This window comes from Canis aureus, chromosome 1 (genome assembly GCF_053574225.1).
Source record: "Canis aureus isolate CA01 chromosome 1, VMU_Caureus_v.1.0, whole genome shotgun sequence".
Classification (NCBI taxonomy): domain Eukaryota; kingdom Metazoa; phylum Chordata; class Mammalia; order Carnivora; family Canidae; genus Canis; species Canis aureus.
In genome coordinates, this window is record NC_135611.1 from 8,110,585 (window position 1) to 8,138,333 (window position 27,749).

General features: G+C 39.1%; 1 long non-coding RNA gene across 4 annotated transcripts in view; it reads left to right on the plus strand.

The window, feature by feature from the left end:
- The first annotated feature begins 10,939 nt into the window (after window positions 1–10,939).
- LOC144304735 (uncharacterized) overlaps window positions 10,940–27,749 on the plus strand; it is a 30,446-nt gene continuing 13,636 nt past the window's right edge. For all 4 annotated transcript variants that reach the window (XR_013371757.1, XR_013371789.1, XR_013371725.1 and 1 more), the window contains exons 1-2: window positions 10,940–11,353; window positions 13,837–14,102. This is a non-coding gene — a long non-coding RNA (uncharacterized LOC144304735). The remainder of the gene's footprint in view (window positions 11,354–13,836; window positions 14,103–27,749) is intronic.

A 27,749-nucleotide genomic window follows, 5' to 3' on the forward strand; every position in this document is an offset into this window, starting at 1 on the left:
ATGTTTTTCTATCCTTTCATTTTTAACTTTTCTGGTTTCTTATATTTAAGATATCACTCTAGTAAACAATATATAGTCAGATTTGCTTTTTTATTGAGATTAACATTTTTAATTGGTTTATAAAGTAATTCATCGATAAGTAGGTTTAAATTCACATTCTTACTATTTGTTTTATATTTGTATCAATTTCTCCTTCATTTAATAGCCATGCCATTTAGAATATAGGACCTCCTTGGTCAATGCTCCAGGGGAAGAATGGCATAGAGAATCATAAAGGACTCAAATTCTTTCACCTGGAAGTGTTGTGTCACTCCTGATTACCTGTCACTGGACAAAGAGAGTCATGTGGCTGTGGTGAAATGGAAGGTAGCCGGACCACGTACTTTTCTATTTTCCCAGGAAGAGAGATCAGCTAGATCCATCAGGAACACTATAATATCTGACATATTCTACATAAATTTTTTAAACTTCCATATGTCAGAGAACATAAAATAAATGGTACTAAAATTCAGGTAACACCTGGGTAGAAACCACTTCAAACATGTATTAGAAAAGATTACTATCCAGAATATATAATGAGATCCCTCTTTTCACTTTAATAATTTCAATTACTTAGATATAGAATTAGACTTTCTTGTGTCAGCTTTGGTGAGTTGCATTCCTCTTTAATTTTCTCCATTATATCTAAAATGGAAATGTATTGTCATAGATTTCAGACACTTGAGTACTCAAAATATTTATTTCCTGGGGTGCCTAAGTGGTCAAGTGGTTAGTTAAGTTGGTTAAGTTGGTTGAGTGTCCAACTCTTGATTTCGGCTCAGGTCATGATCTCAGGGTCATGAGATCAAGCTCCTCATTGCGCTCCATGCTCAGTGTGGAGTCTGCCCCTTCCCCTACTCTCTCTCTCCCATTATCTTTCACTCTCTCTAATAAATAAAACAAACAAACAAAAAAAAACACATTCATTTCCCTCCATATCTTTGCTCAGAAAATCACTTAAGTACTCCCTGAAAATGAGAAATCATATCTCACAAAACAAAATATAGCAAAGAATTTAAAATTAAATAGTAATTATAGTCATAATACCCTGATGTAGTATTATAATACATTAATTTCTCCCTTTGTAGGTGAAGATCTGAGGAATCAGGCATTTTCAAATACTCTATGAGAGAATGCAAACCTAAAGTTTAGAATCCATGTCTCCCATTGCCCAGAAAGTCTGCTCCTAGATATGAGAAAATGAGAGCACAAAAAAGAATGCATTATGAAGCAAATCTATACACACTGACCTGAAAAATCTCTCTCAGACATATTGGTAGTTTTTTTTTAAAAGTTACATATCAATATTCAGAGTGGTCTATTTATGTTAAAATTATGCACAAAAATAAAACAGAATTATAGGAGCTGCTCTTTGTGTGTACATATATATATATGTGTGTGTGTGTGTGTGTGTGTGTGTAATATAAGTATATAGAAAGTGTTCTTATAGGACCAACCACAGAAGATTATCATGTGAATAAGACTGGATGAGGGTTAAGAGGAACTTTTATTTTATCAAAATTGTTTGACTACTTCACATTAATAATTCAGTACTTATGTATGTGTAATCACATGCTAAAAAATACTAAAAATACACTAAATAAGATACATTCTAAAGAATAACCAGGTTGTTTCCATGTTTATAGAAATATTTACATTCTCAGTGTAATTTAAGTGTAGTTTCAAGTGATTTTTCATATTTGATTTCAAAGTAATATATGCACTTAATGAATCAAATGGAAGGAAAAGTTCATAATAAAATGGTCCTTTTCCCGATTCTTCTCCAGATCTCACCATCCCAACACCATTCATTAGAGACAAACTCTTAACACTTTGTTTAAAATCTTATAGTTTGCACAAAACATTAAGTAATAAATTTATACCTTCATTTCCAAATTTTAATAACATCTTACATCCCACTATAAACATTAAATATATTGCTCATTATACTGATTCATACTCTCTCTTTTCTATAAAGTTTCATAGTTATAGTGATATAAACTTTTCTGTTAATTACCAGAGTAGCTTTGAATAATATATTTAAATATTTCTCATTCCACTGATTTTTGACATCATTCAAATTCCACTCTGTATGTTGAGAATATTAGCACCCTTACCATTCTATCCACTTTCCATGCCATTCCCCCTCACCCCTGCTTTCTGCACAACTGGACTTCTTATACTTTCAAAGCTGAAAACATGGATATTTTGTTCTGCCACCACAATCAAGCCTCTATGCTTAGTTTATAGGTTGATACTACAAGTTGAAAGACCAATAAACAGAATTACATTATTATGATTATGTAAATATTCACTATTTGGGCTATTCATGATGTGAGGATTACACTTCCTTTTCCACATTCAAATGCCATGACCCTGAGATGTATGAAAAACAAAGTACTAGTACTTTGTCGAATGAATTTTTCTTTTGTTATCCTCTATCAGTGACATAATTAGGACACAATTTAGTTTGCACTGTACTTGGACCATAGCTTTGGGTTGGCCATTTGTTTTTTCCTGGAGTTTTTGTGTGCTTTAATTTCTCTGACCGAACTCTGGTACTGCTATGAACTACCATACTAGAAATTCCCAAGTAGGATGGACCCATTCTTTCCTAATCTCATGCCCACATTTTTATTTACTTTTCATTTTTTTAGTGGAATTAATTGACTTTCTAAGCAAAGACATGAAGTAATAAGTGTTTTAAGTACTCAGATGTCTAAAATTATGTTTTCTCTGGCCTCAGCCTTGATTGATACTTAGCTGCGTTTGAAACCTGGGTTCCAAATAAGATCTCCTCAGAATTTTGAAGGTATTGCTCTATTACCTTCTTTTACTGAATTTTGGAGATAAAAAGTCTGTTTTCAGTCTCATTCTTCTCACTCTTGTATTGGTAACCAAATTTGTTTATGGTTTATTTTTCTTCCTAACATTTTAGAAACTTCTCTATATCCTTATTATTTTAAAAACCTTGGGATCCCTGGGTGGCGCAGCGGTTTGGCGCCTGCCTTTGGCCCGGGGCGCGATCCTGGAGACCCGGGATCGAATCCCACGTGGGGCTCCTGGCATGGAGCCTGCTTCTTCCTCTGCCTGTGTCTCTGCCTCTCTCTCTCTGTCTCTCTCTCTCTCTGTGTGACTATCATAAATAAATAAAAATCTTTAAAAATAAAAAAAATAAAAATAAAAGAAAAACCTTGAGGACAAGTTTAATCTGGGTTTATCTTCACTTTCTTCATTCTTTAGACTCTTTCAGTAAGATTTGAGCCCTTTCATTGTATACTAAGAAATTATTACTTTTTAATTCTTTGAATATGTGTTCTTATCCATATTCTCTTCCTTCTCTCATTATGGAATTCTTATAGTCAGATACTGTATCTCCAAATCACCAATGTCTCTGAGAGGAGACTATCTAGATGACTACAGAGGTCCATATCCTCTCTGCTTTGTTAACTTGGTAGAAAACAGGCTAAGGATGTCACAGTGAGTTCAACAGAGGCATAGGATGACAACAGCTGGTGCGCTCCTGAGAACCCTCCTTGCTGGTAAGACTACTTACGTGATGAAGGAACTTCCACTCTTAGATTGATTTTCAAACAGATGTTCTCTTGCTGCACTTAAAAATATATAGGACATTAGGGGACAGCCCTTCTTCACCACAGCACTGACCATCATCATGCAGACCACCGACATCTGGCCTAGATAAGGGACAATGAGAGGCAGGGGGTTACATACACTCTATTACTTCTCTAGTGGTAAAATTCCCCCTATCTCCAATAAAATCTGTTTTACATCTGTACTGCATAATGGTCTAATACTTTCATTTTTCATCTCACTGCTCTACAGTCTGGGAAGTTACTCAAATTTATTTTTTAATTTCTATGAACTCTTTCTTTTCGATTTGGTATGGAAAATGATTAATTTTATCCTTTGTGTCCTTTTTACAATGATTGTAATGTCTTCTTACATCTCTCTGGATATATTAATGAAAGAAATGTTTTAAGTTGATTTATTTTATTTTAGCTCTTTTTAGTTTCTGTATTACTTCTGTCTCTGCAGAACCAGCTTTGTTGTTTGTTCGTCTTCATTTTTCTCTTTCATGCTTTTGGGTCCCCTCATATATCTGGTGATTCTTACGAGCTGGCATAGATGTCCTCTGCTGATTTGTAGATATGTCTGTTTCCATTTGAGATCTTTCTTCTGAAGGAAGATTCTTCTTTTTAAGATTTAAAGAGAGCACACGTGAATGGGGGGATGGGCAGAGGGAGAGAATCTCAAGGAGATTCCACAGTGAGCACAAGGTCCAACTTGGGGCTCAATCTCATGACCCTGAGGTCATGATCCTGAGGTCCAAAACCAAGAATTAGACACTTTACAAATGAGCCAACCAAGTAACCCCCAACAAGGGAGGATTCTAATGACAGCTGTGTGTAGAAATATAGACAGCTGACTAACAAGCTGCAGGTCTGACATAACTTTTTTTTAAGAGTAAGGAGGTAGGTAGAGGGTCAGGAAAGAATCAGGAGGTTGGCAGCAACATAGGAGAATGGGCATAATAATATAAACTCAAGGCACTCCTGACCAGCCAGGCATGGCCCAAAGGCATCAATGCAGAAGACCATACTGAAGGGTGAGCAGTGCTGAAACCAATAGAAAGCCATTCACACTGCTTTGGGAGTGCTGTCTCTTCACAGAGGCACCAGGCTCTGTACCTACAGAGTTGCGGGCACCCAGAGGAAGAACTTGTTCTAATTTATTCAAAGACATCTTATAGCCCAGCTGTGGACCTGCAGGCTTGCTGGAGTCTTAGGGGAATCAATGACAGAGATGGGAATTAAAGCCTCAAATCTCAAATGCAGCTAAAAGATAAAGTGGGTCTCAAATCAGATTAAGTAAATTTATATCACCTATTTCTTCTCTTTATTTTGCATATGAATAATATTTTTTCTTTCCCATGTAAAATACCTTAGAATTTTAAATGAGATTTTTATAAAACCTGAGGAATTGTAGTGATTCTTTTTAGCCCTCCTTAGTTAATGATAGCTCCATGAAAATTGAAATCTACTCTTTAGTCTCTCCTCTGGCACTAACATGATAAAGCTTTTAAAGTGATTTTTTTCTATAAAACTGTCCATTTGAAATCTTCATTTTTTAAAGAAGACCTTTTTTATCCACAACACATTTTTTTAAGGTACAAACTGAAATCTAAAAAGGACAAGGGAAGTTTAATTAGCCACTATATTTTCCTCTTCTTAACAGTCTTAAAAACCTATTTGCTGGGCATGCATTAATAATCCACAAGTAATGAATTAATTCTCATATCAGTGGGATATCTATAAAACCTCCTTTATATAGCTCCAAATATATTAATTTGCCACCACATGGCGAAGCAAAGGGAGCTCCTTCCTCCTTTGCTCAGCAGCCTCCTTGCCTGACTTCTGGGGCCCTCCATAAGTCTGTGAAGATAGGGATGGTGCACAGCTAGTCACGCTCATTGGATGGGCATCTCTTAATTCGGAGGCTGGGACTCCAGGGCAAGCCTCCACAGCTCTCAAAGACCAGTCTTAAGCTTGACAAAAAAGACAAGTTCATAACTCTGTAAACTAAGCACAGAGTGTATTTACCTGCCATCTAATATGGATACTTTCCATTGATATCATCAAAACCAATCACACAGAAATGGAGTCTTCTTACAAAAAGAATGCAGTTTCCCTGTAATGATTTAGACCCAACTGGAGATTTTTTAAAAAATTAATCAGTAATCAATGCACTTAAAAGGACTGTGTTTATCCTTTCTTGTAAAAGGCTAAGTATTGAAAACAGATGACACTAAACGAATACTCTTAAAATGCAACACTGGGCCACATGTACCCATTCTCACACGTGCACACACAAACGAGAGGGCTCTGTTAGCAATCTACAATACAGAGACGTGAACATCAGACCAACTTCCTGACATAAAAGGTGTTCTGTGTGCTTCAAAAGACATGTCTCAGGTTTATGGCATAAGAGATACACATTCAGGCACTGAGGAAATGCAAAAGGTTCAACTGTAAGTGTGTGGGTTAGTGGCTTGAAAATAACAGCCGATTTGACAGAGAGGTAAGAGGAAAATGGACAATTACTGGGCTCAGAATACAAGGCAAGAAATGTAAAATGTTAGAAGCATTTAAAAATCAATGTGGAAAAATAAACAAGGTACAGGAATTAAGAGAAAGCAATCACTTTGAAAAGCCTCTAAATAAAAAATGTTTTTAAAGCCCTGAAATTACTATTTCTGTTTGTAAGAAATACAGGTTTCTACCCATGTGAAATTTGATTTCCTAAAGAAAATTAAATGCTGTGTACAACAGTGGGGGGGCTTTCCTATTCATACACAGTCTATCTGAAAACATAACAGATTCACCTAAAGAGGAGTCCTCATTCTTGGTAACCTATAATCTTTGCATACAAAAATTTCATACCATCTTTGATATCCCTTGAAATGTCAAACGAAATTCATGCTGCCTTTTAATCTATAGAAGTAATGATAATAATGGAAGATAACATTTTGACCTTAGAAGACATGTGATTGTTATGTTAAATCACATGATATCCAGGGATCCTCAAAGCTGCTGGATTTTCTGTCTCAGATGACACATAAAATGGAGCACCATTCAACAACTTGAGCATGTAGAATTTTTCTGTGGCTTTGGGATCATTACATTTATATGAAAAGCCCGAATAACTCAAATAACCTCCCCCATTTAAAGGTTCACAACCTTAACTGCATTTACAGAGCCCCTTCTGCCATGTGACACAGCAGAGTCACAGATCTGGGCATCAGGCTGTGGACACTGCTGGGAGGCCTTCTGCCTACCACACATGTACTGGGGCAAGTGGATAACTGGGTTTAAAAAAAATGTGCCTTTGTTTTCTAGGACTGCCATAACAAAGCAAAACATCACAAACTGGGTGGATTTACTGAGACATTTCGTGTCTCATAATTTAAAAACATATTATGAACAGCTATACGCCAATAAATTAGGCAATCTAGGAGAAATGGACGCATCCCTGGAAAGCCACAAACTACCAAAACTGGAACAGAAAGAAATAGAAAACCTTAACAGGCCAATAACCAGGGAGGAAATGGAAGCAGTCATCAAAAACCTCCCAAGACACAAGAGTCCAGGGCCAGATGGCTTCCCAGGGGAATTTTATCAAACGTTTAAAGAAGAAACCATACCTATTCTCCTGAAGCTGTTTGGAAAGATAGAAAGAGATGGAGTACTTCCAAATTCGTTCTATGAGGCCAGCATCACCTTAATTCCAAAACCAGACAAAGACCCCACCAAAAAGGAGAATTACAGACCAATATCCCTGATGAACATGGATGCAAAAATTCTCAACAAGATACTGGCCAATAGGATCCAACAGTACATTAAGAAAATTATTCACCATGACCAAGTAGGATTTATCCCTGGGACACACGGCTGGTTCAACACCCGTAAAACAATCAATGTGATTCATCATATCAGCAAGAGAAAAACCAAGAACCATATGATCCTCTCATTAGATGCAGAGAAAGCATTTGACAAAATACAGCATCCATTTCTGATCAAAACTCTTCAGAGTGTAGGGATAGAGGGAACATTCCTCGACATCTTAAAAGCCATCTATGAAAAGCCCACAGCAAATATCATTCTCAATGGGGAAGCACTGGGAGCCTTTCCCCTAAGATCAGGAACAAGACAGGGATGTCCACTCTCACCACTGCTGTTCAACATAGTACTGGAAGTCCTAGCCTCAGCAATCAGACAACAAAAAGACATTAAAGGCATTCAAATTGGCAAAGAAGTCAAACTCTCCCTCTTCACCGATGACATGATACTCTACATAGAAAACCCAAAAGTCTCCACCCCAAGATTGCTAGAACTCATACAGCAATTCGGTAGCGTGGCAGGATACAAAATCAATGCCCAGAAATCAATGGCATTTCTATACACTAACAATGAGACTGAAGAAAGAGAAATTAAGGAGTCAATCCCATTTACAATTGCACCCAAAAGCATAAGATACCTAGGAATAAACCTAACCAAAGAGGTAAAGGATCTATACCCTCAAAACTATAGAACACTTCTTTTTTTTTTTTCTTTTTAATAATCTCATACCAATATGGCATATATATATATATTTTTTTTTATGATAGTCACAGAGAGAGAGAGAGGCAGAGACACAGGCAGAGGGAGAAGCAGGCTCCATGCACCGGGAGCCTGATGTGGGATTCGATCCCAGGTCTCCAGGATCGTGCCCTGGGCCAAAGGCAGGCGCCAAACCGCTGCGCCACCCAGGGATCCCCCATATAGAACACTTCTGAAAGAAATTGAGGAAGACACAAAGAGATGGAAAAATATTCCATGCTCATGGATTGGCAGAATTAATATTGTGAAAATGTCAATGTTACCCAGGGCAATATACACGTTTAATGCAATCCCTATCAAAATACCATGGACTTTCTTCAGAGAGTTAGAACAAATTATTTTAAGATTTGTGTGGAATCAGAAAAGACCCCGAATAGCCAGGGGAATTTTAAAAAAGAAAACCATATCTGGGGGATCCCTGGGTGGCGCAGTGGTTTAGCGCCTGCCTTTGGCCCAGGGCGTGATCCTGGAGACCCGGGATCGAATCCCATATCAGGCTCCCGGTGCATGGAGCCTGCTTCTCCCTCTGCCTGTGTCTCTGCCTCTCTCTCTCTCTCTCTGTGACTATCATACATAAATAAATAAATATTAAAAAAAAAAAGAAAAAAGAAAACCATATCTGGGGGCATCACAATGCCAGATTTCAGGTTGTACTACAAAGCTGTGGTCATCAAGACGGTGTGGTACTGGCACAAAAACAGACACATAGATCAATGGAACAGAATAGAGAATCCATAGTTCTGGGGGCTGGAAGTTTGAAACCAAGGTTCTAGCAGGGTTAGTTCCTTGAAGAGTCCGATTGAGGTCTGTCTCCTTGGCTTGTAGATGGCTGTCTTCAGGTTCACATAATATTCTCTCTGTGTGCTTGCCTGTGTCCAAATTTCCTCTCTTATGAAGACACCATCAGGTTGGATTAAGTATTCATCCTGTTCCAGTATGACCTCATTTTAATTAATTATATTTGCAACGATTGTATTTTCAAAGAAGGTCACATTAGGAGGAGCCTGGGAGTTTAGAAACTTCCACATATGAATTTTGAAAGGGACACAATTCAGCCCGTAACATACTGAGAAGTGATATTTCATTCAAATCTTAAGAATTAATTATAAAATATTTTCATAATGTAATTCTTTTCAGATACAGCTTCTTAAGCATTCTGGGTCATGAGAAAGATCCATAAATAAAGAATACAGAAGACAGAAGGTAATTTTTATATAATCATCTCAGGGAAACTCTTTTACTCTTTGAAGAAAGTGGCTCTGGTGAAGTTAAAAAGTCAAATTTCACAGTTATTCTTCCCAGAATATTAGAACCCCAGCCTCAAATTTTTTCAAAAGAAATATCTATTTTTTTTAATCAAAAAACCTTAATGTATTGTGTATATTCTAAAAATTAAACTATTTCTGGCTAGCTCTCCAGCCGGTAGGATTCTTTGGTTTTACAGATAGCACACTGGGGCATAACTTAAGTATTAGATGACCTACAAGCACAGCCCAGTGTAAGTCCCCCATTTGCCCTGAGTGATGACACATCGCTGCACCACTCCAAGGCCTGCAGAAATGATGACAGCTCAAAGAGTCACTGCCCTTTCAGCTTTAGGCTAAACCCCACACTTCAGAGGTCTTTGTATTATCTGCAGAGCAAGAGCAGATACAGGTTTCTATAGACAAGAAATACAGGACAACTTCCTTCCTGTGATGTACAGACACAGTACTCCAAATTATGAGATATTACATATAGTGAGCCAGCACAGTGCAATGCTATTACAAATGTATGTAAAAAAAAATTTTGCATAAAAATTGGACTTCAGCACTCAGTGATATTCAGCACTCAGTGATATAGCCCCTGAAAACTTGCAATAAATGACTACTCATATCATCATTCACATGTTCTACAAACCTTTACTGAACACTCTTAGTGCAAAGGACCACAACAGGAGGAGTTAGAAATCACAAGTGATGCCCACCTTGATCCTATAGGCACTAAATTCAGTCCTGTGGGATTGCAGGGAAATCAAGCAAAGGAATCACTTTCTTCTCCACACCTCCCTTTTAAATTAAAAGGACCAATTCAAAAAAACAAAATCCTTTTTGTCAACAGCCTGCCTCTTTTTATACTTCCACTGAACAAAATGTTCAAGGACAAAATCCATTGCGGAGATAATAAGGAAGAAGGACTCTCTGCAGCAGCAGGTGTGAGATGAACGGAAGCATGACAGGGTTACCTATGGCGTCCAATTTTCCAGAGAGGGCTTTTCTGCCTGGTTGGGCAAGACAAAGAAAGTAAAGGCAAAAGATGGAAGGACACGTTTGTGCCAAGTTTAAAACTGTCTCAGAATATGTTCCTTCAAGATTTTCAATAGAGTTCAAAGCTTTTAGCTTCTCAGGTTGGCTTTTTTTTTTTTTCCTGCTGAGAAATTGGAACATTTCATAGAAAATGAACCCTTGAAACTAAAATATATGTGGATAGATATTTTCCATAAAATATTTTACACATCGATCCATTTCATCAGACTCTCGGTTCATTAAATCTTAAAATTCAAGATTATTGTGTGCTTAATTAATCCAGGAGGCCATCAGACTGAGTGGGTGTGATGCCCTGCAGCCTACATAAGCAAATCCAAGTCTAAGCCTGCGAATGCCTCCAGGTTATGAAGTCAAAATGCTGACAACCAGTCACAAAGAGCTGGAGAGGCTTGGCGCTGTAGCCAGTCAATAACTTCCCTTCCTGCTTCTGCACTTCACCTGTATCAGTCTCTCCCCTGGCTCCTGTCCACCTGGGTGCTATGAACCATAAATCCCAGTATATAATGGCGCAGCTCAATCCTCTGCTGGAGGCTCACTAGGCCAAAATCAAGGTGTGAGCAATGCTGTGTGGAAGCTCTGGGGAACACCCCAGTTCAAGCTCCTTCAAGTTGTTGGCTGGATTCAGCTATGGGCAGTGCTGTGGCTGAGCTCCTCCTTTGCTGGCTGGTGGCCAGGCCAGGAATCTCCCTTGATACAGAAGGCTTCCTGTATCCCTCATCCTGTCATCCCTTTTGTCTCCAAACCAGCAACAGTAGGGGTCCAGTCAGTCCTTCTCATACTTCAAATGTCTCTTCCACGTCTCTACTACCTTCTCCTATCTTTTGAGTCCAGGTAGGGAAAATCCTGTGCTTTTTTTAAAGGCTCATGGGATTAGATTGGGCCCATCCAAACAGTCCAAGAAAATTTTTCTATTTTAAGGTCCATTAACTTAATTGCATAAGTTAAGTCTCTTTTACCACGTAACACAACATATTCACATGTTCTGGAATTAGGTTGTGGACATCTCTGACAGGCCATTCTGCTTATGACACCTACAGTTATTGAGGCAAGTTGAAAAGTCGTATTTCCTTCAAAACTGAAAAATTAGGTATAAAAATAATTCTGTAAAGCGATATTTTTCAGATATACACTCTCAAACATTCTGCATCATAAGTAAAGCCAACAATCTCACGTTGGGATTATTTTCATTCACTATAACTCAAAAAAATTACTCATTAGCTGCCTTTATCTGAGTTATTACAGTCTAATGAAGGCTGGAGAATGTGTCATTAGCCTTATTCTTGAAGCCTGATAGTGGTTAAGTCACTCATCAATGACCTCCAAGTCTTTACGATGTAATAGATAAGTTCATATTGACTAATGTGATAATAAACTCATGTCATTTTTCTTCGTAATCTAAGATAGAAAATGTTAAAAGCGGTGAAAATAGCTTCCATTAATTAAAGGTTGTCCATAGGAAAACAGCGGATGACAGCAGTGTTGTGATGAGGTTTAATTTTACAGATAAGACATTTGCTGAAGACTAGTGAAAGCAGATTCTCTGTCTCGATATTTGTTTTCCCACCTCTGGGTTTAGCATGTAATGCTATTATAGAAGGCTCTATTTCCAGACCTTTCGTTCCAGGAATGATATAATCAAGTAATATGTGACAATGTGTTACCTCACTGTTAGTAAGTGTGGTATTGGCAGTAAATTACCAGCACCCCATGGGTTACAAATGTGTGCGTTTGTGGGTGTTGCCTGAGGCCATAAAAACAGGCTTAAATATATTTGCATATTGTCAGAAAAATTCATTAACCTTTTTATTTTCAGAGAGAACTGTGTGAAGTATTCCTACATACTAGAAACCATGGGAACAAACATAAATTGAATCACTTGGATATTTAGGTTTCTAGCTTCTTGTCACATTGAAAAATAAGTAGCACCACAGGATTTCCAATATCCACCTCTCTCTACTTGATGCAGAAGGCATTTTGATCCATAATTAAATTTGTGCTCTTTCTTGCTAAAAGAATTGAAATGTCCTACAGTGCTTTATAAGAAGTTTTGACATTATCTTTCCATTTAGAGCCATGTTACGACAGCTCACAATTTTCCCTCTAAAAGGGCATAGAAAACACATCACACACTAATTGAGGCCCTGCCGAATCGGGCAAAACTCAGATCTCTTTCAGCCAAACTGTAACTTAGGATAACTCTAAGTGTATAATAAACTAAGTCAAATTACCTCCAAAAATAATACAATAAGGAAATATATTTTTTCTACTCTAAACAGTTCTTATTATGAACGTTGCTCCTTCTCCCTCTCATCCTCTTTCCCTTTCTCTTCTATCTCTTCCTCCTTCACTAATAAAATAGTCTGAGCTCTCAGAGCAACAAGATGTGATGGATATCTGATTATATATATTAACAAATCTAAACACAGAATGCTGTTCCATGAGAAGAAATGAAGTAAATGAAGTAAATCATGAAACAAAACAGGATGGAGTCACCTCTGATAAAGAGACAAGGCAGAAATGTATACTTTAGGCATCTGAGATCTACTGGTTCCATAGATTAAATCATTCCTGCCCACTGTTCTGAAGGAATTAATTCATATACTTTGTTCATTCCATTCTTTTAACCTTTTAACAAACATTTGACCAAGAAGCTACTACACACCAAGCATTGTGCTTAGTGGCTGGGAAGACAATGGTTCCAAACCCAATCCAGTCCATGCCCTTGTGAATGTTAAGAGTTTATTAGGGAAGAAAGATAATAATCAAATAATCACACTGAAAGATTACCTGCAAATTAGTATCTTTTCCTGTGTCATAAGGAAAAGAGCATGTAACAAGGCCAGGAGCTTTACCAAAAGCATGGCCTTTGCAATCCTGAGATTTGCAGAATGAGTAGGAGTTAGTTAGGCAAAGTTAAGTGGAGGTGGCTAAGAGAGTCTTTCGAGCAGACCCTGGGTGGTTGGGGTGGGAGGGTACGTTTTGCTTTAAGGAAGAAAGAAAGAGATATAGAACTTTGAAAGAGATTTGCTTCAGTTTGTTTCAGAAGCTAGTTTATCAAAGATGGGACCCAGCAGAAGGAAGAATGATTCTTGTGGTTTGAGAGTCTTCAGTTGAGCAGCTCATCAACATGTGTAGGCACTATGTTTGCAGGACCTGCCAGGAGAGCTGAGGAGGAATGGTCACAGGGTCCCGAGCCACACAAGGCTCAGAGGGGAAGAGTTCAGGCACTCAGAGTTTCTCTCTCTCTCCTGTTGGTCCATTGAGATTTCAAGTCTCATCATTTAACCATATCTTGTTTTCATTTTTGTTTTCAGGATACTTGTCTATACCACTGGTCAACAGCAGCAGTCTTGGCCTCTTTGCTGATGACTGCCATCAGAGCTTCTTGTGACTTCATAGTTGAATTTCAGTCATTTGATGAGTGGGTGATTGCATAAAAGCATTACAGCCTCTGGAGAAAACACCACCATAACTATGGAGAAAAGCATTAACATGAGATTACTAGTAAGCCTTGGACAATGCCTCTTAACGAAGATCCAGTCTGATCCAGTCTGATCAGAGAAATCTCATCTCTAGCCAGGTATGCAGAAAGGAAGGCCTGATATGAATAGATTTCCATATAATATGGACTGACCCAAAATGACATGAATAGGGGAAGAAACTTAAAGAATGTCAGAGAAGGAAAATACTAGGACACGGAAAAAAAAAAAAGGAAAAAGATAAAGAAGGAGCCAGTAATCAATTGCTCGCAATGGGTTTGGATCTGAAGTTCTGGAGAAAGATGTCTACTTTAAGATGTCATGTGTTCTTGGAGAGCCCTAGAGATTCTCAGTGTTTGATCTTACATTGGCATGAATGTCTAGGAAGTGGGTGTGGGTTGTTCCCTTTTAAAAAAAGAGACATGAATCCAAGGCGCAGTTCCCAGGAGTTTCACTGCAGTGTTGGTGGCTCAGAACCCCTCCTCTAAGGTTTAAGAGCACTTTAATATCACTTTCATTTTCAGTAGAGAACATCTCCAAGCTGAATGTCATGCATTGTTTAGAGTAATTTATCCTTGGGTAAAACCAAATGAGCTTAATGAAAATAAACTTGGCCTTAAAGTTCTACAGCATTGGGGCACCTGAGTGGCTCAGTTGGTTGAGCCTCTGACTCTTGATTTGGCTCAGTTCATGATCTCAGGGTGGTGAGATCGAGCCCTATGTCTGGCTCTGTGCTGAGCAGGGAGTCTGCTTGAGATCTTCTCTCTCCCTCCCCCTCCTACTCACCACCCCCCCCCCAAGCTTGCTCTTTCTCTAAATAAATAAATAAAATCTTTTTTAAAAAAGTTTTATAACATTAGCCTGTATCAGCCTGTGAACAGAGTCAAGGATAAGGCCAATATCCCCATACACATGGGCATCTAGTGGCCAGCTCAAATGGGGATAGTCTATGAATTCCTGTTATAATCTGCATAGTCGAGGAGCTAAGAGTGAAACCTTCGGCCACAGCAACTGTAGCTGCCCAGAGAATTTTGCAAGTTTCCATTTTAATGTGTTATTCATGGTTCCTGATTTCTCTGAGGACTGGTCATGGTTGGACCCATGAAGCTTGTGGGTGACAGGCAAAGCCACACAAAGTTTCTTACGTTCCATTCTGGCCACATGAGAACCCCTAAAAGAAGACAAATAGATGTGTTACTCAAGTGGGAATCCATTTGCAAATGTTCTAAATGACTAAAAGTTTTGGTCCATGTCCTTGCCCCACTTTTACAGTTTTTCAAAGAGTTTGGGGCTTGGCAACTGGAACATGCAGCAAAGATGTGCTCTGTAATCTCACTAAGGTTTCCCTGTTAATACTTAGGACATTTTTCAATTTTCTTTTCCATGGATGGTTATGGCTTGGCTTTTTAGACACTTTATCTCAGTCTTTCAGTGCAGACCAAATAACCATCTTGGTGCCACCAGATGCCATCTGGGTGAAGCAGACAATCCGATCTTTCCAAATGTGTTATTTCAGAATCAGGTGGTGGAATCTGGAATCAACTCAAGATCTGATGCCAATAGTCAGAAATTCACTTTGGCTTTGAATTTTGGACTTATTGGGTATCCTGAATGTGTTCACATAGCTTGTTTAGTATATTAATCTGCTAAAAGATGAACCTTAGCTTCTTGAGAACTGCTTATATGTGGTTGCCTTGTTTAACTGGAGTACATCAGCTGCAGTCAAGAAGTTGTGTTTCTTCCAAAGCAGATCCAAGTCTTGAATCACTCCAAAACCATTTCTGTATAGACATTTGCTCTTTTATCTCAGCGAACTGGCAGGCCATTTCTGTATAGACATTTGTTCTTTTGTCTTAGTTAACTGGCAAGCCTTAGTAAGGGCTACAATTTTGGCAACTTGCACAGATTTCATGTCTTGGAGAGGGTTAGATTTAAACAAGTCTCAGTGGGTTGATTGCATATCCAGCTTGATAGCTTTCTTGTTCAGTTCTCAAACAGGATTCATCTACACATAATTCACAATCTAGGATATCTAAAGGGGTTTCAAGAAGGGTCAGATAAAACCAAGGAAAATTTCCAAATAAGTTCATAGCAGTCAGGAGTCCCTACTCCAGGAGAAGAATGGCAGGTTTTAGGGTATTTCAGCAATGGATAGAAATGTGTGCTGGTAAAAGCTAAAGGATTTCAAAAGAAACATTCTAGAAACAGAAAAATGTCCTGTGTTTTCAGTCAAAAGGAAGATCTGAATTGTATGAGGGATCATGGGGTTAAGTGGAGATCTTAAGTCTAAGTCAGCAGGGCCCTCTGTTGACCTTGAGCTGCTGCCACTGTGTGCAAACAAGGAGGGCAGGTTTTGTTATGATATAAATGTGAAGATATAATAAGCAATGGATCTTGGATGTCCATTTTCTTGTTAAGTTAGAATCCACAGAACTTGTCTCAATGTACAAATAGAAAGAAAGATTTATGATTATCGGAGAATCCTTTAAGTTGTAAAAATCATTCTTTAGTGACTGTATAATACAAGGGCTCAAGAGTGTCAGCTTTCATTAGCTTATAGGAAGGAGAAGCTGGTCCAAAAAATGTTAGGAATCCAAAGTCTACAATATCCTATGGGACCAAGAAACCTCTAAGATGTCTTTTGTTAATTGGCCAAGAAAGTCATGAACAGGTTCCAATCTTTAAGGGGAGAGAGACTCTTAATTTTTATTTGACGTCATGGCCAAGAAAATGTACTTGGGTCTGGTAAAATTGGAGTTTATCCTTAGAGACTTTGTGTCCCCATACACTTATAATGTCAGCAAGTGGAAGAAATTGATTCTGTAAGACTCTCAATCTTAAGAACAAGCAGAAGAACATCCATATATTGTATAAAAGTGGAGTCCTTGGGAAATTGGATGTCTCTAATAGTTCAGGTATAGTTGAATATTGGCGGGAAGGAAGAGGATGCTTCTGTAAACCCTTGGGCACAAATGTCCATGTGTATTATTGATTTTCCAAAGTGAATCCAAATGGGTACAGTGAGTCTAGGAGAAAGGATATAGTAAAGAATGCTGATCATAGTTCTATAGCTAGAAAGTAAGCAGTAGTCTCAGGGATCGAGAAGATGATGATATTAGAGATAACAGAAGCAGGGAAGTGAAATCTCCCTAATCGCCCTCAAATCTTGTGCAAAGTGGTAGTCACAACAATTTGTCTTTGAGATGGACTGGACAGAGGTATTACAAGGCTAGTATGAGAATAATAAGCCCTTGCTGGAGGTGCATGGATATAATGGGCCATAGTCCTTCAATAGATTCCTTTCTTCAGTGAGTATTTGGGTATTTTCAGCAAGAATATAGCAAGATTTATTGAAATATTTACAAGTACAGCCTCTTTTATATGTCCCAAATCTTAACCATCTTTGGTCAAGAGGCTATTAGGGACACATTCAAAGTCTAGGGTGTCCATACAGGAGGCATGGGGGAGTGGTAATCAAGCTGTGCTATTATCAGGTTGTAAGCCAACGATTCTTCTCCCTCTAAGAGTTCTAGAAATACTCTATCTGGTCCACATTTAATAATAGCACCCCATTTGCAAAGTAAATCTCATCACAACAGATTCACCACCTGGCTTCTATTACTCCATCATCCTGATGGGTGATACTGACCCATTACCATTGCTACCACTCCTCCTGCCAGCCCTGGCCTGAGAGAGAGCCACCACTGAGCTTCTTACTGATGCTGTGCCCCAACTGCCAGTGAGTGATTAATGTCTCTGGTGAATGTTGTATCCTCTGGGCCTTCTCAAGGTCTTCTGGCTTTACCTGAAATACCCACAACTGCTCTCTACTTCCCCCCTCAGCCTCTTGATTTCCTCCTCTGCCATCTGCCAGAGTAACTCAGGCATTTCCTCCTCATGGAGAACAGCCCATCCTTTTTTTTTTTTTTTCCAGAATTCTAAGAGCTACAAAACTCCCATCATGTGGGTTCCTTGCCAGAGTGTTAAATTCCAAGGCCTGAGAAGGTGCTCTTAAGTTAATGAATTCCTACTCATCCAACTTTACATTCCTACTCCTTTGATCAAACAACTTTAAAATCCAACCCTAGGCATGCTCCCCTCACACCAACTAAGCCAAGTCTTACAGCTCCTTCAGGGCAGAGTGTCCTTCCTCACTTATCAGGCCTGATATGTCTCTAGCTAGGTCATGCTGGGTTTTAGTTATTGGGCTAGCACTGATTTAACATACGGTGTATTAATGGGAAATTTCAGGATAACAAGACCAACAGGTTGGGAAAGGATGGCCATTGAAAAGATAGCTTAATACTCACCCTTCTCAAGAAAAGAGGGTATGTCATGCCATAGAGGGGCCACATGGGGAAGCCCTGGGATTTTTCAGGAGGCAGAGGGAGATGGGGAACAGTAAGCAAAAGCTTTTACTGTGGTTTCTACAGGAAAGAACAAGCAAAACCAGGTAAGTGGCTTATGATTGGCTGGCTTGAATAATTTCAGTGGTCTCTGGGACATGGAGCTGTCCCTTGTTGTCTGGCACCTGGACCTGGAGTGATTAGGGCAGCTCCTGATGGTTATCTGTTTCCTAGCAGGAAAGAAATTTCTGCAACATTTTCCCTGTACCCACTAGGAGGGAAGGGTGGACCCTTTGTGAGCTCTGAGGTTCATGGATCTACAGAGCCAAAATCTTCAGAGGCATTTATCCAGACGTCCCTACCTCATATTTCAAGGCCTCTCATTTTCCCAATCTTACACCTTCCCTAGTATCATAGACCTACCTTGGTTGAGCATTCAAACGTCCCTGAAGCCCTGGGACTCTATAAAATCCTTAGTCATCTGCTCTTCCACTGCAAGGGGAAATGACATGTTTGTAAGCCACTACAGAGGCTCTCTGGCTCTTACAAAATAACAAGTCTTTGCCTGCTAGTTAATGGCTCTCGATTCTTTGTTACCCTTCATCAGGGCATATCCATATAAGTTAGCCTAAACCAACTGATTCCACTGTCTTTGTAAGCATTGTCACTCTCCCTCCCTCCCCATGTCTTTCAAATTCATGAGTCGCGGAACCTGCAAGGCATCCCTGCAACTGGGCCGCCTCCTGGTTCCGGGGATCACCCAGGCGCCACACACCACTCAGCATAATGTGTTCTTCACCCATTGGGTGGTGATTGAGCCAGTCCAAAACCCCTGTCTTCCTGCCAAGCTTTTGGACCATTCTTGGTACCATTTCTATTACTTGGCCAAGAAGCAGATGCCAAGATGGGATCAGATACACAAGAAACATATTGTAGGAAGAGGCAAGAGAAGGCAAGAAGATAATTCAGATCACAATGCAAGTCTGAGGCTTGCAGAAGGAGAGGGAAGAAGGGAACATACAATAGAAAGAGTATTGGACTGCAGGGCAATTCAAGAAATGTTCAGCCAAGTCCTCAACTGAAAGTCACTCTCAGGATGAGTCCTGCATCTCAGAATGAGCCTACCCTAGTATTCCTGCCACACTGGATCACAGGCGTGGAGTGGCCAACAGAAGCATGGCCCTGATGTGAACGTGACGGAGGATCCAGAAGGTGCCACCTGGGGCCATCCTTCAGTGACTTATCTCTTACATTCTCTCAAATGCAGAAATGGAACATTCAACTACACTGGCTTAGCCAACTTCAAATTAACCTGTACCAAACAGGTGTGTAAAACAATTCTTGAATATGTTATATGGTGGTACCTTCCTATCTAATTATATTTATTACTCTTTTAAAAAAAGATACTTTTTTGGGCTTATTACCCTATCTGCGCGTGTAGCTGAATAGATGGGCGTGTCAGCAGAGTCTCCCTCCAGATGCCTTCCTCTCTGTCTTCTGTTTATTGAATTGTTTCTTGGTTTCTATCCAAATATCCTCAGATACCTGGCCTCCCTAAGCCTTCAGTTGGAAAGAGTAGGCATTTTACAAAAACATATGAGCTACAGTGCTATGAAGTTTCATTCATTCATCCATCCATTCATTCATTCATTCATTCTGCCATGTTTTCATTAATTCAATGCCGCTATTAATCATCCTCTATGTACCAGACACTCGGAAGCTCTGAGAGCCCATAAAGCTGACAACATGCAATTATTCAAAACACACGATGAGCACCTGCTTCTTAGCAGTCTTCTCTCCATCCACAGGTTACCAATGACAGGACGGTATCCTTTACAAATTATGTAAGCTATCCTATCCTAACAAGCACATCAGACACAATCAGAAGGAAACAATCTCCAGCTGTTTTCCCTACAAAGAATACATATGTAGATTTTGCCATCAAACTCCTAACTACATGAATGAAAACCTCTATTTTCCTCGGGAAAGATTTTCTAAACCACTTACTGAGTCAACTTTGGATGCAGTCACAGCATATTGCAAATCAAGAAGAGAAGGTTTCAGATCAGAATAACCTTAGGGCAAGTAAGAAGGTAAAAAAAAAAAGATATTTCTGAAATTATCCAATGGATATTCAAAGAAACTGGCTACAATTAAACCTCACCTCCAACAGGGCCATGCTGAAAACCACAGACTATAGGTCCCACTTTAGTTTAACAGACCTGCAAGGTAGCTGATGTTTTGACATTAATTGAAAAGAACCTTGTATTTGCTAGAGTTGAAATTTCTGAGACTGTCAATGCACTTACTGAAAATTCATTTGAGAATCCCCTTCTGATGTCTGTTTAACCTGAGTTTCAAACCCCCAGGAAAATCATGATCTCTTCATCTATGTCTTATAGAGCAGGAGGCAAGACACTTAATAAACTGAACAAGACTTTAGAAAGATGGAAGTCTTAAATTTGAATTCAATCCATGGCTTCTTTGCTACAGACGCTCTTTTTCCTGGAGAAACCTCAGGCTGTTACAAATGAGAAGCAGAGGTGGGATAGCCTACCCTATCACATACAAATGTTTCCTATCTGAGGGCTGCAGCTGATTGATTTGTTTCTCCTAAGGCAGACCAAGAGGAGTATCTCTCCATGAAGACAATTGGATGTAAAGTAGTGGCAGGTCAGAATGATGACAACAACAATGAAGCAATAGTACCAATTAGCAGAAGAAACAATTAATATAAAATAAATGAGTGATTCCAAAGGCTTTCACTTTTGTAATAATTGGCTAAACATTACAGGAGAGGGGTTCTTAAATTTAGGGGCCATCATGAGACAAGGTTTTGTCTAACTCATGATCATTACTGTCACAGTCCCTCAAACCCCGACACAGACGAGTCACTTCATGCATGCACGCAGTCATTCATTCACTCATTGTGTTCTTGGATGTTGTTGTCCTTATTGTCATGAAGAATGGTATTGTTGCATGACTGCTGCCTTTTAATGCTGAGAAGGCAATGGGTTTTGTAGCTAGCTGTCCTTCAAATGCAAGAATACAGGCAGATACTAAAATAAGCCTTTAAAACAATGGGGCTGAAATCAGCCTATTTTGCTTCCCATAGTTCTGTTGACAAAATAAATCTATGTAGTGATTTCAGGTCAGATATTTTGGCTTTACAAAATTACATGGAAATGGAAATGCTCACCAAAAATTCGATTGAGCCAGCGGCCTACAAACAACCCATAAAATGTGGTATCTGTAAACAACATGTGAACACGAACATTTACTGCCCCAGCTCTGCTATATGAAGACTGTAAAACTGTCCTTCATTCTATACCGTCAAGGTCAAAAGAATAAATCAAATCCAAATAAATTTTTTTTCTAAAATCCATATGCACCAAGAAACTCTAAAAGTCCCTGGGGTAAAAAGAACTCTTTCTAGTCTGGCTTTGTATTTCCTCTCTGTTCCTAACTGTTCAGAAACATACCCAAGTGATTCAGTATCATCACAGGCTACTCACCTCCACATCTTTCCCTTTCAAATAGTTTATACTGTGAAATCACAAAGGCACTGATTGTCATTCTCAAAAGACAGAATCACTCTACTATCACATCAAAAGCATTTGAATAGTTCCTCTAGTTATGGAGAAGGTTAAAGCTAAAATGTTGAAACTGTTGCATTATTATTTTGAAATGAAATAGCAAGCCACATGAGACAGCTCAATTGGCACAGAATTGTGCATGCTTGGAAAACTAAAGACAAATGCCTAGACTATGCTCAGTATCTCTTATATTTGATTTATGTTTATTTTCCATGTGCAAGTCTCCATATGTTCTAGTTTTCCATTAAGAAACAATGGGGGTTCCTTCTGAAGCTAATTGAACACCTGTGAATTCCCATAGGCTGTAACTGGGGACAGTAATATGTTTGATTAAGTGACTGCCTTAAATTTCAAACGTACTAAGTTCAACTTCTGTGTTGGGATTCTATTTTCATGAGAAGTTTATTTTAATTTTAGTGATTATATGCAATGGACAGAATTACAGTAGCTAACAGGTGTACGATTTCAATTTTCTGATAATAGAAGTAGGAAAAGTTCCTCAACTTTGAGCTTCTGAAATTCACATATCACCACAAGGGCAGAACAACCAAGCAATACTTAAAGATTAAAACATCGTCTGTCCTAGACTTCTTCGTATGTCCCTCAGACTCCGAGCACCTTGTCTGCATGGATTATACATAAAATATAGCATATTCCCTTTTCTGGACTCATCTTCCAGCTAAGTAAGAGCTGTACTGTTTTCCTCAAGCTTCTAACAAATTCCAACGACTGGCTTCTAGAATAAACTCCCAAGTAAGACAGGTCACTGTGATCCTCTTTTTCGGAAGATATGGATTACCTTGTGGGTACCATGAAAACTCTATCGATTTTTCTCCAGGTAATTCAGCACCAAGCCAGGCTGTATTGGCTGCTACGGAGGAACTTTCTCTTAAGGAATTTACACAATTGCGGTAAAATACCAATGTTTCCAACAGCACAACTCTCCCAAGGGAGCACTCATTTGTTTAGGATTTCTTTATGAAATGAGACTAAAAGAATAGCTGTCTGAGGGGGGGGTTTCTCGGCCTTTTAATCTACTGTCCCTTCTGCAAAACGAATCTTCACTCCATATCTAGTTTTGCAATTAATTCACTCAGACTTAGCAATAAATTAGAGCTTCGTGCTGTGAGTATATGCATTCTTCACCTTACACACATCCCCTCCACCTGGAGCCCGTTTCTTCTCCCACTTCCCTTTGTGAACCATTGTCTCAGAAAGTCAAACCTAGAGAGAAATCTGCAAGCTGCCATCTAAGGAGTTTTTTATCAACATAATCTAAGCTGAAGATATAGGTCCCCACAATGACTAATAAAACCACAAAATACAGACTCGTGAGAAAGTGTTAAAAAGCATTCTAGCTAAGGTACAGTCCTGATCTTTTAAGGTAAACCATATAAAGCTAATCTTCTGAGAAAATTCATTCCACGGATCTTGGCAAGACGTCTTTCTTTCCTCTGTCTCGTTTCTTGTTCAAATGTCACATCGTCAAAGAGGCCTGAATACAGCGTCACACGTAATGCATCCCCTGACCACATGGCTCACCATGCCTGGGTTTTTCCTCCTAGCACTCATTAGTGTCTAACTTTATATTATGAAAGTACTTGCTTTCTGATTATTTCTCTCTTCCGGTAGAATGCAAGCCCCATGCGGGCTTGGTCTGTTATATTCGTGTCTATTCCTCAGCACATAGAAGAGCAGTACTTGGTAGTCACTCAATAAACGTGTATTAAAGGAGTAAATGAATATGTGTGTCCTGAATTCCAGATGTAAAGTCACTCAAACACAAAGGGAGGGAAATAAAGCAAGATGAAAGGTCCTAACACAGGACTTCTTCCCTAAAAAACAAATACCATCACAAGGCTTAAGCCTTAAAACCTAGAGAAGTAAATTCAATTAGACTTGGCAGCTTCTAAAACATACATATAGATACATATTATATGTATCTATACATATATAATATATATGTATTATAATTATATATTATAATTATAATTTTATATAATATATTATCATATTTTTCCACAAGGATGGAAATCCATAGTTTCCAAACCACTAACATCATTTTAAATTGTGTAATTATTCTAGAAACAATACTTAAAGCATATGAATAAGCTCATTGCCAACAATTAACACTCAGGAACTTAGAGCCTCTTGCTCAAAGTATGCATCTGGGCCAGTTTTGTCACATTGGTTATTACATTGATTGTAGGCTTTTAGGAAAAGAAAAGTGGGAATCTGGGAATGATGCCTCCTTAACGCCAGGGACAAGTCTAGCGCAATCCCCAGCTGTCAAAGTTTTGAGAGTAAAGGCCCTGGGGTCATTCTCTGTAGCAAACTTGCTGAGGCTTTCAGGCTTACAGGTATGAGTGCCAGCGATGAATCTCCCTTGGCTAATCAGAAGCTTCCTGTCAGAAGGTATGCCCTCTGACAGGGTCCCCTGAATAGCACCCCCCAGAGTTCTCCTGGACCAGAGAACCCATCAGTCTCCCAACTCCATGGATCCTTGTATGAGCACTTCCAGCTTTTATCGTTGGCCGAGAATATTATCAGGACAGATATGGATAGAAGCTTTTGTCCCTTTTATTTGCTCTCTCCTATGCAAAACTTGGGATGCCAGTGCACTTCATATGCTCCTGTACATGTCACTGTTACCCAGAGCCTCAGGGTCACCGAGCAAATAAAATCATCAGCGTCAATTGTAGGTTATTTCTCAGTCTCTGGTTTGAGGCATCATAAAAGAGACATCTTTTCATAGTGTTATTGAAATATTCCAAAAGAAGCATATCCTGTCCCAGCCCTTTTGAAGAACTTTTCTTACCCCCTCCCCATTTATGTCTCACACTGAACACTCAATTTGCGCGCAGTCCTACAATTGTGCTGTCTTGTGGTTATTCTTGTCCTAATTTTTCTTCATCAGTCGGTCAGGTTAACCTTTACTGAGAGTCTTATCTCATCTGGAGTGCTCTTCCATCATTCCCCAAGTGCTGTCTTCTCTAATATTTCCACTTTTATCACTTAATTTTATTATTTGGTGTTAAATGTAACCCTGCCTGCCAATACCTGGTAAGTCGTTCCTCTGATGACCGCCTCTCACACCACGCCTCAAGCAGAGCATGGCAGGCAGCCCCCCTGGAGACTGCCTGGGGCCTCACTTGCAGAACATTCCACCTGTAGGCCACTCACCCCTTCATATCCTGCAGGGGCGCTAATGGTATGGGGCAGTGGAACCTTTAACTGCTGCAGCCTAAGTAGGGGCAGCCCTCAATCCCCCAGAACAAATCCTTGAGAAAAGGAGCCACTGACTAATTTTTTATGAAGGAGAAGGAGCGTGGTGTGAAACGAGCAGTGGAGGCAGTTTCACCTACGAGTAACCTGCTTCCATTGTTTAATTAAAAATACACATTTTTACAGGCTCCATAAATGAGATGGCTATACAGGCACAATAAAATCTTCATGAAAAGATTCTAATTATACAGCAGAATCACTGGGGATTTCTACAGGCAGAATGAATGCATCTGCATCTTTCCAGTACTGTAGAGGCAAAATTGGCTTCTTGCTTTACAGTATCCCTTCGCATTCTTTGTTACCTGAGCAGCGAAAGCCAAGCCTGCCTGCTGTATAAGCATCCATCCTTGTTTCCAAGTCTCTTGTTTTACAGTCCAGAAGAGCATCATTAATGAAATAAAACACCATTCACACAAAGAAGGCGAAGCAGCAACAAGCATGTGGCAAATGACTCCTGACAAACAGACAAATCATTAATCACTGATTACCAACAAGGTACAATTATCTGGAGCAGTGCAATGATTATAAGTCATGCCGATGAGCAAGGCTTTTTTTTTTTTTTCTTGACCCCTGAGCAAGTACACAAAGGCACATGGGGAGGGGAGGAGAAAAAGCATATTTAACATGATTTCCCTCCATCTGCCCATCACGGCATTTCCAACTGTCACGCCTCGTCGGTGCTCAGGGGAACAGCTTCATGGAAGCGATGCAAGGTTTCTAAATAATACATCAAAACTGGGCTCATCGTTTACCTTCATCATTATTTCTCGGTGTCACCTAGCTGGAATTCTATTTTCATGTTCATTTCAAATTTCCATAGCCGTCCCAGGCTGCAAGGTACAGGGGAATAAAGAACCCTTTGAGAGAGTGTGAATGTCATGAGCAAAGAATTGTTTGGGATCAACAGGCAAACAAAGAACCGTGGTGAAAATTGCAGGTGGAAAGAAGGATGCTCATTACCCCCTGACACAAAAAATGTATGTCTTTCCTGTCTGTGCGCCTATGTGGTCCACAGGGACCTGGAGACCATTGGTTGAGTGTGACACCGTGTTCTGTCATAGCTGAAGAGAAATGGCTGTAATATGGGAACCACACAGGGAACGGCATCTGATAGATGGAAATGAAAAATCCTATGAAAGAACCATTGGAAAGCCAAGCCCCATCCGTTATGCCATTGAGCATCATTTGCATGCCAAACCCTGTATTAGTCTTTTACAACAGTTATTTTTAACTATGTCATGAAATATTTACTTGACAAAAAAAAAATCATTTGACTATCTTTGGAACAAAGTTCTTGATAAATCATGGAAATCACACTGTTCTTCTTATATATGGCATTTTCTTGACAATAGTCATAGTATCAGGAAGTTGGGAATCTAATGAAATGCTCAAAATAATAATTTTCATTCTTTTTAACATATGAAATACTTTCAAGTAATTGTGTTTTCTCATCAGGAAATCTGGCGTATAATCAAAATAATGATTTATTTCCCACAAAGATTTACTTTAGCACTCTATAATGCTCAACTTGTTTTCTGCTAAATGAGCTTAAATAACATTTATCAATATTAATCCTCACTTGGATATAGGGAAGAGAAAATGAGAAAAATCGGCCATTCTTTGACACATCTAATATTTTGTTAATCGTTCCTTTTTGCTTTTCTTAGAAAACATCACACACTCTGGCTCTGACGGTTGCATAAATCCAACAATTAATTTTGACCAACATTAACTGAAAAGGGTACAAAATCCCTCAATAACAAAATTATAGTAAAAACTGAGCTGGAGTCATTTGAAAATTTCCACATTTTTAAGCTGTTTCTCCATCAGAACAACCCTTTACTCTCTGTAACATTGAAACCAGAAGCAATGTCCTAGAAAAGTCTTCAAAAAAGTAAAGGAATTTTGCTAGTCTAAGTAAATCTCAGTTTTGGTGGCTTTCACCCTCTTATCCTCTCAAATACTTCATGTCTTTGATGCCTAGAGTCCTTCAGGGTACAAACACGCCAGTTTCAACCTACCAAAAACACCAGCACTTCTGCTCTTGCTCAGCCATCCAAACGTCTAGCTTTGATGGCTCTCCTAGTTAAGTTCAGCTAAAACTAAATTGGAAATCCAAATTTAAGTACCAGGCTACTCCATCTGAATTTACTATTCCAAGTTAGAGTAAGATCAGTAGATAATTACTTCCTGTGATGACCCGGTATTTTAATATTATTATATACTAGACTATAATTTCCTCAGTGGAGATCATGTCTTGCAAAGTTATAAAGCAAATGCATGTATCATTTCATTAACATAATGCAAAACTACATTATACATGCCAGACTCTAAGGTCTGTAGGAACCCTAAGGGGTAAATGCATATATTAAGATTCTTTTTTTGTCCCCCTCTCCCATTCTGAGGGCAAATGGGAATTTCCAGAGCCTTGAGGAAAACATCTCATCAATATTTCCTGAATTGATTTATGTTGGATTGATTCATGTTTAGTTCTCAGATGGGTCAAAGACGGAGTCAGACA